We start from the raw sequence: 12,148 nt of genomic DNA on the forward strand, positions 1-12,148 counted from the left end.
TTACCCAGGCTGGAGTGCAATGGCGCGATCTCGGCTCACCGCAACCTTCGCCTCCTGGGTTCAGGCAATTCTCCTGCCTCAGCCTCCTGAGCAGCTGGGATTACAGGCACGCACCACCATGCCCAGCTAATTTTTTTTGTATTTTTAGTAGAGACGGGGTTTCACCATGTTGACCAGGATGGCCTCGATCTCTTGACCTCGTGATCCACGCGCCTCGGCCTCCCAAAGTGCTGGGATTACAGGCGTGAGCCACCGCGCCCGGCCATATATATACATATATATACACAAACACACATACCTATATATATGGGGGCTTGGACACAAAGATGCAATAGGGTCCTCCAGGTTTTGTAAAACCCACCATTTATAGAATTATTGATTAGTGAGTTTTAATAATTTAATGGTGAGAAAATGTCAGTTTAAAAATATAAAGTGCATCGAAATCTATGAAAACTTCCTATCCACCTCTGCGCCCAGCCACACAGTTCTCCTCCCTAGCAATAACACCATAGCAGTTCCCTGTGTCTGTTTTCAGAGGTGATGTGTGGTGCACGCACAGGTGGGCAATGACACTTCCCACCTGCTGGGAGTACTACCTTTAAGGGATTTAGAATGAAGCAGAGCTTCCAGCACATCATACAATGGGGAACTCTTGAAAATGGCTGGGAAATGGAACATCTTCAGCACTATTGATATTTTGGGCCACAATGTTCATTGTCCCAGGAGGTGGGAGTGGGGAGGGAGCTGTCCTGTGCACTGTAGGATGCTCAGCAGCAGCCCTGGCCTCTACCTACTCGATGTCAGGAGCACGCGGCTCCTCCCACTCCAGTTGTGGCTACCAAAAATGTCCCCTGAGGAAAAGGGAGTAATATCATCCCCCGTTAAGAACCACTGTTCTAAACCTTGTGTAACATCTGTAGAAAACTGGCAGATAAGAGAAAAAATGTAGAAGGTTCAAAGGGATAGGAAAGATAAATCTGTGAAGGCAAGGGAAAGAGCCTGTAGTCCTCAGTTACTCAGGAGGCTGAGGCGGGAGGATTGCTTGAGCCCAGGAATTTGAGGTTGCAGTGAGCCAGGATTGTGCCACTGCACTCCAACCTGGGAGACAGAACGACACCCTGTTCCCAATGAACAAACAAAAATCTCAAAGATTATTATTCTGTAACTATTGAAAGAATATTTTCATGAAGGATGGCAATAATCAGCTTTCTATCTCCACACAGGGCAAAATAAAAAGTAGGTTTAAATGGAAGAGAAATTAAAACTGGATATACAGATGATTAAATATTTACAGTGGCCCCTGAATGGCAGTTTCTTTCCTAAAGATCTTCATGAGCAGAATAATCTAGGATGGCTAGGAATTGTTCCCTCAGGGCTTTGTGGTTAAAAGTTCAGAATCTTCAAGTAACGAAACTTGCATTTAAAAAATTAGCCCAAACTGTTTATTCCATAATCATATCTACATGGTGGTTTTAAGAAAACAACTTTTTTCTTGGTGGAAAAATTAGAAAATATCACTAAGCTTAAAAGAAGAAAAATATAAAACACTGTTAATCCCACTAACCAGGGAGATACCATGTTTGATACTTTAGTGAATTCATTTCCTAATAATTTCCTATGTTGTTCGTAAAGGTATATGTGTAGATATAAATGTATTACACCTATATAGAAACAATGGATCACTCAGCAAGCACATAATGCTTGGAAGCTTCAATTTTTCCATTTAATCCACTGCAAATGTCTTTTTCCATTCATAAGTATGTACCACCATATTATTTTTGATTCTTCCACTGCATAGATGTCTCATAATTTAAAACACCCCCTGTTTTTGGAGATTTAACTTGCTTCCAGTGCTTTGAGATCATAAATAATATTGCAGCAAACTTTCCCTAATCAGGGGTTTGCATACCCTTCTTCCCCCACCCCCACCCGCCCCCACGCTCCAGGGCAGATTCTTGGACATCAAGTTGCTAGAGCAAAGGATACCAACAGCTGTCGCTCCCTGAGTAATTGGTGAAATTGTATTTGTAAGGCATTTGGTAGGAAAAATGCTGAACAGACCACCAGAAAATTGCTCAATTTGCATTCCCATGGGTGGTATTGGTTTTTGCTTTTTTTTGTTTTGTTTTTTAATCTTTGCTAAATTGACAATTTGAAAGGCGAGGTTGGAGGGTGTTCAGAGAGCTGTCATTCTGTTGAGAATTGCAAAGGCCCAGTTATGGGCCTTGTCTGAATTGCCCGTTTGCTGCTGCATTTTTTTTTTTTTTTTTTTTTTTTTTTTTTTTTTTTTTACAGTTGAGTAATCACCTGGACAAAAGAGAAGGTGAAACTATCCTACTGCAAAGAAACTACTCCAGGATGAAGAAGGTTGCCTGTATTTCGTCATTTCAGCCAAGGCGGAACACAGAGCAAGGCTGTCTGCACCGTGCTACCAACCTCTTCAGTCTGCAGGGCATTTGATATACCCACCACCTCCCATTGATTATGCGAACTCCGGTCACAGAATTCCGTGCAGCCCAGCCTCTGAGGGTGGGGCGTCCTGTCTCCGGGACGCCGGGTTTTCTCTGGAATGCCCCAGGGGTAGGAGGCGAAGGACACTGGCACGGCGGGCCTCCGGAGCCAAGAGGTGACCAGGCTGGCTGGGCAGGGCTGAGTGGCTGGGCCGAGCACGTGATGCTCCGAGCCTGCTTCCGAGGCCCTCTGTGCGCCTGAGGCTGAAATCGACATTTGCCTCTGGCAGGAAAATGAGCTTGTCACTTTCTGCCTTCATCAGACCCTCAACCCCAAGGAGCAGATTTCGGTAGCGTTTTAACTTTATATCTCAGAATCTGAAAGCGGAAGGTAAGCTGCTTATCACTCAGAAAAACAAATTTGAGAGGAGTGACCTAGTAAACTACACTGCGACTTTGTTGATTTTTAAAACCTGGTGTGGAAAATAATTGATCGCTGTGAGAGTCAAGGGCTGTATTTTTCCCCAAATTAGAGATTAATCTTCTGAACAGAAATTTGGTTAATTTGGAGGGAATGATGGCATAAGGGCCAGGGTTTAAATATAGAAGGACAGGAAAGCTGCTGGAATAAATAGCAAGTAAACTTAACTCTAACCTGCTTGTAAAACAATCGGTTTCATGTCTCTTTCAGGGCTGTGAACAAAGGGAATGTTAAAATTGTGATTTTTAACTCAAGTGAAAGTAAATGAATCTATTTGTCTGCAATTGGAATGCAAATAAAAGCAGTCTTTGCTTTTGTCCTTTTACATTTCAAAAACGCTTGTGTGTTTTAGCAAAAGAAAAGTTTATACGTGCACTGCTTAAGTTTGAAATATGCTATTTCAAATTTATGAAATTATCACAGTAGTAATTTTCTAAAGATTTTCTAGGCAAGGCTGTTTCAGTTTTGAATGAGAAATGTTGACATTGTACATATTTTCTGTGATAGTAAAATGACTCATTTCTTCAGAATGTGATGAAAATTAGAAAATGTGAAATAATGAGTTATTTTGAATTAAACTCATGTCTGAGAGATTAAAAGCCCTGCCAGAAGATGTAAGAAAGCACACAAATACAACCATGCTCACGTAATAGTGCTTTATTTTAAATCAACACATATTTAAGTAAGTAGAAAAACGCAGGATCACCATTTTTTCCTTTGGCAAATACAAATTAATATTAGAATGCAGCTATTCAGAGTAATTAAAGCATTATTCATCTGTACAATTCGTATAATGTTCCGTAATGAATTGCTTTGAACTAAAGTATTTGGTATAATAGATGATATACGACTTGAAACATGGAACCTCTATGCAAAGTGTGTCCATGCATGCTATATTTTGTGTCATTTTGATTTGTATAAAATGTTTATTTCTCAACTGCATTTGATAAATACTAATTTTAAAACAAAACATGAAATTGTATTTCCTTTCACTGTAATCCCCTTATTGCTAATTCTTCTGAAATCCTATTACACGCTTGGAGCCTGTAATAATTTGGATTTCTCCTCCTGTGTGTTGTTTTTCATAATTCTTCGTGAAAGGTCAGGCAAACTGCACACATCAAGCGAAACGCCCTGAGGGCCGGCCAACGCGAGGGTTTCGGGCCATCGCCCCTCACCTCCCGGGACTTCCAGGGTCTTCCCCCCAACCCGGCGCGGATTTCTCCGCCTCGCCCGAAGGGGTCACGTGGCAACGTGGGGCCCGCCTCCCGGTGACGTCACGGCGCTCGCAGCCGTCGCGCTGAAGAAAGGATGCTCGAGGATGCTGTCCAGGTGGGCGGCCGTGGGCGCGATGCGGCACTGCAGGTAAGGGGCGCGCGGCGCCCGGACGCCCTCCCCGGCCTCCCCGGCGGCGCGGACGCTGCAGGTGAAGCCCGGCCCGCGGGCCTGCAGCCCGGCTGCGCCCCCAAAAACCAAAGTGGGGCCTCTGGCTGCTGCGGCGCCTGCTGCCCACAGCTGCTTGATGCAGCTGCATGCACCCGGCAGGGGATGGCGCGTGGCAGGCCCACGCATGACATGGGTCTTGGCGTGCCCGCTCCGAGAAGGTGGGCAGGGGCCAGACAGAAAGACAGGGGGAAGGAAAAAAAACGCTCCGGAGGGGGAACAAAATCTGAAATGACCACACTGCATGCATTCTAAGTAGAGAGAGGGGCTTTTAAGAGGTACCTATCAACTGTTTTCCTACTATCATTCTGCTTCTTAAATAATGACATGGTTACTAATTACAGGCCTTTGTTCTCAGTAATTAGCCTCATTTCTTTCAAAGCAAAAGCGGACTGGGGAATGGAAACTTCTTGGTTAGCAATTTAAGAGCCAGATGTGCAATCTAAATTGCTTTGCATTATTTTGCAAGGTTCCAGCATTTACAAGGCATAGGTCAGAAATGTATCTTTTCTCCTTCCAGGTGTTTTAAGTAGATTAAAAAATAACAGTATCCAATAAAATAAAAATAAATTGCAGCCTCCGAAGATAACATGTGAGTGTAAGAGACGGCTACATCTCTAAGAACCAAATGATCTTTAGCAGAGGGTGGTGGTGGAGATAACAGCAAAACCTGAGGATTCCCACAGTTCTTTTTAATTCCCTCGCTGATCATTCGCATGCTGAATGGAGGGGCTTGATGACTCAGCGGCAGATGGGGGGGTCAGGTGACTTCAGTTCTAGCATGACAGTGGGTGGGGGATTTTAATGGACTCTTTCTACAGCGTTTACATTCCTTTCTCTGGGTCAGGAAGAAACTGTAGCCAGGACTTGTGTGGGCACCCTTAGGGGGAGAATGTGGCTTTTTTTTCCCCTCTAAAACCTGATCCTTCTGGAAGCTTTGGTGTCAGTAAACTGTATTGGAGCTCACATTATGAATAATTTGATCCACCAGCAACGCTGGGGGGCCTGTAAAGCAATGCTATTTTCATCAATAATTAAAGGAGGCATTTCTTTCAGAATTTGGGACACCCAGATGTGTTGCTGCAGTAATTTAGTAACTTGTTTGTTGCAATATTCTTCCTTTGGTTCAGTTTGGTTACAACAATTAAGATCCTCCGGTCCCTACCCTCCCTTGTCCCCCAGCCCAGCCCTAGATAGAGCAAAGCAGATGATAGAGGTGGATCTAATAGAGACCTAGATTCCACTTCTGGCTTTGTGGCTGTGCAACCTTGGACAAGTCATTGTGTCTTTGGGCCTCGACTATCTTGTCCTCAAAGTAACAAAGGGATTTAGGTCAGCGTGTCTCAACCTTGGGCACTACTGGCATTTGGGGCCAAATAACTCCTTGTGGTGAGGCTGTCCTGTGCTTGTAAAATGTTTAGCAGAATCCCTGAGCTCCACCTACTAGATGCTAGTAGCAACAACCCCCCACTGTCCCCCAGTTGTGACAATCAAAAATGTTGCCAGACATTTTCAAATGTCCTCTCAGGGCCCCATTGCCCCCTGTTGAGAACCATGGATTTAGATGATCTCTACATGTTTTTTGGGCTCCAGGAATTTGATTGGTTTATGATTGGTTTGTTGCTAAGCCCTTGATCAGAAATCTGATTTCCTTTCTTAATATTGTATATATTGGAAAACACACTGTGAAGGTGTTTTTATGCTGTGAATTTCCAGAAATAGCTTCTGTGAAAGGGGGAGGAGCTGTTTGTATGCCATTTGTAGCTGGGAGGCTAGCTTGGCAGAAGGGAGTGTGTTAGGGAAAGAGATAAAAAACAGAGCATTAGATGAATGTGTGTTGAAAGCTGCCGGGGCTTCGTGCTCAGCAGACCTGGAGCATGTCCCTGGGCATACTCACTCTAACCCTGGGTTAGACCTAACAGCGGAGAGTCTATTTCCTTATCTGCAAAAATGGGAATAACAGTGTCGACTCGGAGGTGCTGTGAGGATGAAATGACACGATATCTGGTGCTGGTGTGGGACATGGTTAGGATAAGAGGGTGGTGGTGTCTATGCAGCTAGCAGGAGGCAAACACAAACTGTCTGTACCACCAGCAACAGGGACACTCGCTCAAGGGAGACATGGTCGTGTGCTTTAAGCATCAGTCCAGGGCTTGCATCTAAAGATCTGGCTTTGACACTTAGGAGGGTGACTGTGGCTGCCTCACTTCACCTCGAAGAGCTGCTGGCGAATCTGTAAAGCGGGGGCCAACTGTACTTGCTGAGTCTGCTTCTTGGCTGTTGGGGAGAGACGGATGGAAGTGAGAGGGTCTGCAGGCTGGGAAACTCCTGAGAGACAGGAAGCAGGGATGGCAGCCGCATTGACATGTTTATTGTGTTTGTGTATGTGGAGGGTGCTCAGAACGGCCAGAAAACATTTCCTTGTGCCCCAGGCTTGGAACTTTGATGTGTCCCTCCCCTGCGTTCCCTTGCTATCGGCTTGCGCGGTCTGTCTGTCTGTCTGATCTTTCCTGGCACCATGAAAATGGTCTTCTGGAGGAGTTGGGAAAGCCCTGCTGGGGAGGTTGGTCTTCGGTGAGGGAGACCCACTGTGCAGAGGGCTGGGGTGAGAGCAGCTGGCTTCATCCACTCCCCATGCCGCTGTCCTCACAGGCTTCAGTCCATGGCCATCCCAGGGCAGGCCTGTCATGCTCCTATGTGCCTCCGGTGGCCTTGGTACTCTGAGTGAGCCATCTGGCTTTGTCTCTTCAACAAGGCAATAACATGAAAGACAATTTTAAAAAGGGAGATGGGTTATTCTCTATCAAATGAGACTTAAGAGACTGAATAGCCAAACATCACTTGTGGCCCTCAGTTGGATTCAGATTGAACAAACATATGTAACAGGCATTTTGGGGACACCTGGAGACTCTTTGATGTGACTGGCTATTAGATGACATTAGAAGACTGCTGCTGCTTTGATTAGATGTGATGATCTGTGATGCGGTTGCAGCCCCTCAGACAGACGCAGTGATCCCCATCCCTGGCAGGTGCAACTCACCCTCTCCCCTGGGGTTTGGGCTGGAGCAAGTAATGAACTTCCAATGAAGACAGTATGGCAGCAGGGGGTGGGGTGGCACTTCCGCCATTAGGGTGTGAAGGGGCTTCCGCCTGAGGCGTGTTTTCTCTCTTGGATTGCTTACACTGTGGCGGGATCAGCCCTACAGAAGGGTCCATCTGCCATGGTGAGGACCCGAGGCACATTCCAACAGCCTGAGAAGAACTGAGGCCTGCTGACAGTGTGAGGGTGTGAGTGGGCTTGGAGGTAGGCTCTTCAGGCCCAGTTGAATCTTTTTTTTTTTTTTTTTTTTTGAGCCAGAATCTTGCTCTGTTGCCTAGGCTGCAGTGCCCGTGGTGTGATCTCGACTTACTGCAACCTCTGCCTCCTGGGTTCAAGCAATTGTCATGCCTCTGCCTCCTGAGTAGCTGGGACTATAGGCACACACCACCACGGCTGGCTAATGTTTGTATTTTTAGTAGAGATGGGATTTTGACATGTTGGACAGGCTGGTCTTGAACTCCTGACCTCAGGTGGTCCACCTGGCTTGGCCTCCCAAAGTGCTGGGATTACAGGCATGAGCCACCATGCCTGGCCCCAGTTGAATCTTGAGATGGTTGCAGCCTTGTAAGACAGCTTGAGCTGAGGTATCAGCTAAGCCACTCCAGGGTTCCTGATACAGAAACAGTGACACGGGACATGTTTGTGTCCTGCTGCATGCTTTGGGGTAATTTGTTAGGCAGCAGTAGATAGCTAATACATGTGTTTATGTAGAAAAGTCTTATTTTGTAGAGATGCATGCTGAAGTGTTTAGAGACAAAGTGTCATGGTAGCAATCATTTACTTTTTTTCTTTTTTAAAAATGATTTTTTTAGATCTCTTTAATGTATAATTTAACAGAAGACAGTTGAATTCTCATACTTGGTTCTACATTCAATCTGTCTCAATATCACATGTGATGTAGCCTCTAGACAATTCCACTGTATGCTCACGAGAGAATGAGCTTAGAAAAAGGCAATTAACAATGTCAGAATATTATGAAATGTTTTTGACATTATGGACCCCCTTAAAGGGTCTTGGGGAGCCCAAGGAGTCCCAGACCACACTTTGATAGCTTCAAGATCAAGAATTCACTTTTTTTTTTTTTTTTTAAATGGAGTGTCAATCTGTGGCCCAGGCTGGAGTGCAGTGGTGCAACCTCGGCTCCTGGGTTCAGACAGTTCTCCAGCCTCAGCCTCCCAAGTAGCTGGGATTACAGGTGCCCGCCACCATGCCTAGCTAATTTTTGTATTTTTAGTACAGACAGGGTTTCACCATGTTGGCCAGGCTGGTCTCGAACTCCCAACCTCAAGTGATCCACCCACCTTGGCCTCCCAAAGTGCTGGGATTACAGGCGTGAGCCACCACGTCTGGCTAATAATTCACTTTTAAATGGTTCAGTTAAATGAAGAGAGAGAAAGAGATAAAGCAGGTAAAGCCAAATGTAAACAAGTGTTCAGGCTGACTGGTGTTATTCATTGGATTCTTCTGCATGATGTTCTGTGTAATTGAAAGTGTTCATAATGTTAAGAAAAAAGAAAAGAAATGTAGACCCTTAGACATGTTGGAGATTCTGATTGAGTAGGTCTAGGGGTGAAGCCCAGGGCTTAACCTGTGCTCAGGTGCCCAGAATAACATGGGCCAGAGCTCCCAGCCACTTTGCCCCAGAGGTCCTCGCCTTACCTGCCTTCTCTCCACCTGTCACCTCCCTTGCTCTACCAGACCAAAGGGGTTTAGTGTGATGACCCATCTCTTCTACTGACCTGGGAGAAGAGGTGTGTGGGGATAGTCCCCCTCCTGCCTCTTCCCCCATACATACTTTCCCTTGGTAACAAGACCTTTGTTTATCTACATTTTCAGTGGGTGGCTTTTTTATGTGCAGGAATGGGTTTCCTTTATAGATTGTGATAAGTATTTTAAAAATGACTTTCTTTTGTTTCTTTTTTTTTTTTTTTTTTTTTTTTAATTTGAGATGGAGTCTCACTTTGTTGCCCAGGCTGGAGTACAGTGGCTTGATCTCAGCTCACTGAACCTCCACCTCCCGGGTTCAAGTGATTCCCCTGCCTCAGCCTCCCAAGTAGCTGGGATTATAGGCATGCGCCACTATGCCTGGCTTATTTTTGTATTTTTAGTAGAGATGGGTTTCACCATGTTAGCCAAGGTGGTCTCGAACTCCTGACCTTAGGCGATCTGCCTACCTTGGCCTCCCAAACTGCTGGGATTATAGGCGTGAGCTACTGTGCCAGCCCCTTAATTCTTCATTCAGCAAATATTCCTTGGGTCTGTGCATCTGGGCCAGGGTTTCTCAACCTTGACACTATGGATATTAGGGGCCAGATGATTCATTCTTATGGGGGGCTGTTCTGGGCAATGTAGGGTACTGAGCAGCATCCCTGACCACCATCCACTAGTTGCCAGCAGTACCCCCTCTCCTAGTTGTAATAACCAAAAATGTCTCTAGACATTGCCAAATGTCCCCTGGGGGACAATATTGCCCCCAATTGAGTCCTACAAGTCTAGGCAGTGGGATACATGCTGGGACCAAATGGACAAGGTTTCTGCCCTCACGGGACTGATTTGAGCTGAAGGAAGAGGAAATAACTTGGATAGGCTGTGTGTTGAGTGAAAGGATGGACAGCACTGGACCCCAAACGCTGGTTAGGGAGGGCACGAAGCCCTCTCTGAGGAGTTGTACTTGAGCAGAGATCCGAAAGGAGAGAGAGCCACATGAGCATTTGGGGCTGAGTGCACAAGGCTCAGGGAACAGCTGATGGAAAGGCCCTGAGACAGGGCAGGACTGGAAGCATTTGTGGAAAGCAGGGAGGTCAGTGTGTGCAAAGAAGAGTGACCCAGAGAGCAGGGGTAGGGAAAGGTGCTCAGAGGGGTGCAGGGGCAGGCCATCCAGTAATGCAGTCATGGTGTCAACCCTGGATCGTCCTCTGTGTGATGGAAAGTCACTGGATGCTCCTGTGTTGGGGAGTGACATGTTGAGACTGGGTTAAAAGGACTGGCTACTGTCAGGGGCAGAGTCAGAGGTATGTGAGAGAGAAAGCAGGGTGGCCAGCGAGGAGGCTAGGAGGCGAGGATGGAGGCCAGGAGGCGAGGATGGAGGCCAGATGGGGACTGACCAGGGTGACCAGGTGAGTTGGACTGAGCAGTTAACCTCTTTAGCAGCAATGCTGTCTTAGGTGCCAGAGTGGGCCCTTGGTGATCAAAGAAGCCTGGCGTGGGAGGGTCACATGGTAGCATGTAACTAAGTACAGGGCAGGACGTGGAGGCTGCACATGTGGCCCCACACACCTGGCTTAGTTGCAGCATCACCTTTGATGGGCGGTGGCTCCCAGGGACAGCAGAGAAAATGGCCATGTGCATTCCAACATGACACCTGAAAAGCTCTTTCCAGCTTCTTGTCATGGGTGAAGTCTCCCAAGCTGTCAGGCCACCAGTGGCTCTGGTGATTCTGGGTACATAGCTTGCTTGCTGTCCTCATGCCTAGCATGTTCATTCCTGCCACTGAGTCTCTGAATTGGCTGTTCTCTGTGCCTGCAGGGTCAACCCCCACACCTGTTCACTTGTTCCCTTCTCCAAGTGGCCCTTGTCACCCTGCATCACCTGCCGTGTGCGCTCCTTTGGGACGCAGTGCACCTGCAGTCAGAGTTCAGAGAAGCCCCTGCCTGCTGGCTTGCTATCTTCACACTGTTCTTGACATGGTCCTGCCCTGCCCCGGGGCCTTTGCACTGGCTGTTCCCTTAGCCCTGAGCATTCAGCCCCACTGTATTCAACAGAGAGTCTGTTGTTGGCTGGGTTGAAAGTAGATGTGAGGCCAGAGCCTTCCCCGCAGAGGGGACTTGAACCCCTCTTGAAGCCACAGAAGAGAGTCCTAGAAGGCTGGGGTCAGGCCCTTGACCTGGCCCGGGGATGACATGTGGGAAGGGCAGGGTCATGAAGGAGAGGTATCAGGTAGGCGCTTCCCTTGAGGACGGCGTCCCCCTCTTCCCATCTGTGGCTGTTGGGGCAGCCAGGATGGGTCTGGAGTTTGCTGATGTGAGAGCTGCCCCGATACCCTGTTTCCTTGTGAGGGAGACTGCTCCTGACCCTGGGTGCTGGGCCTGCGGCTCCTCCCTGTGACTGCTACCTCCCTGGGCCTTGCCCTGTGGTTTCACAAGGCTTCCCGATGGCCTGACTGTGTCTTCCTACCTCTTAGCTATTTGTTTCCCTTCTGCGTTGATTTGGCTAAATGTGAAAGTTATTTTTCACCCTCCACTGTAGCCCGTGGAGGTGCTGGTTGGGTGAAAAGGCCTTTGTGGTTAGCAGATAGGAGGCCCAACTGCCACAATGACAGTCGGACGATTGTTCCTCTTAGCTTAGTCACACCTTGCACCGCCTCCCCTCTTTCCCCAAACATGGAATTGGCTCAAATGTCAGCCCTTGCATTGGCGAGAGTGGCCTGCCTCTCTTCACCATGGCGTCCGAGGACTCCAGGAGCAGCACATGAAAGCCACTGTCGATGCCTTCCAGCATTCAGCCTTTACAAACTTGCTAGTCATGAGTGGCTCCTGAAATTTTCTTTTTATCCATGAGGGGGTGTGAACATCGGGTAAGCAGAAAATAGGTTGTTGTGGAGAAAACCTGTGAGAAAATGGTGAGGGAGAGGCCAGGCCGTGGAGGTCCCAGAAGTGAGGGATCTCTCACTTGTGC

General features: G+C 47.3%; 1 protein-coding gene across 2 annotated transcripts in view; it reads left to right on the forward strand.

Moving 5' to 3' along the window:
* The first annotated feature begins 2,357 nt into the window (after positions 1–2,357).
* CLCN4 (chloride voltage-gated channel 4) overlaps positions 2,358–12,148 on the forward strand; it is an 88,011-nt gene continuing 78,220 nt past the window's right edge. Inside the window, exons 1-2 of one of the 2 annotated variants that reach the window (XM_032285887.1) lie at positions 2,358–2,841; positions 4,033–4,296. The gene's annotated coding sequence lies outside the window, so the exon portion shown is untranslated. The remainder of the gene's footprint in view (positions 2,842–4,032; positions 4,297–12,148) is intronic. The other variant, XM_032285886.1, reaches the window with a different exon arrangement.

The sequence above is a fragment of the Sapajus apella genome, unplaced genomic scaffold, assembly GCF_009761245.1.
Source record: "Sapajus apella isolate SASKATOON/1434 unplaced genomic scaffold, GSC_monkey_1.0 scaffold17, whole genome shotgun sequence".
In the NCBI taxonomy this organism is placed as follows: domain Eukaryota; kingdom Metazoa; phylum Chordata; class Mammalia; order Primates; family Cebidae; genus Sapajus; species Sapajus apella.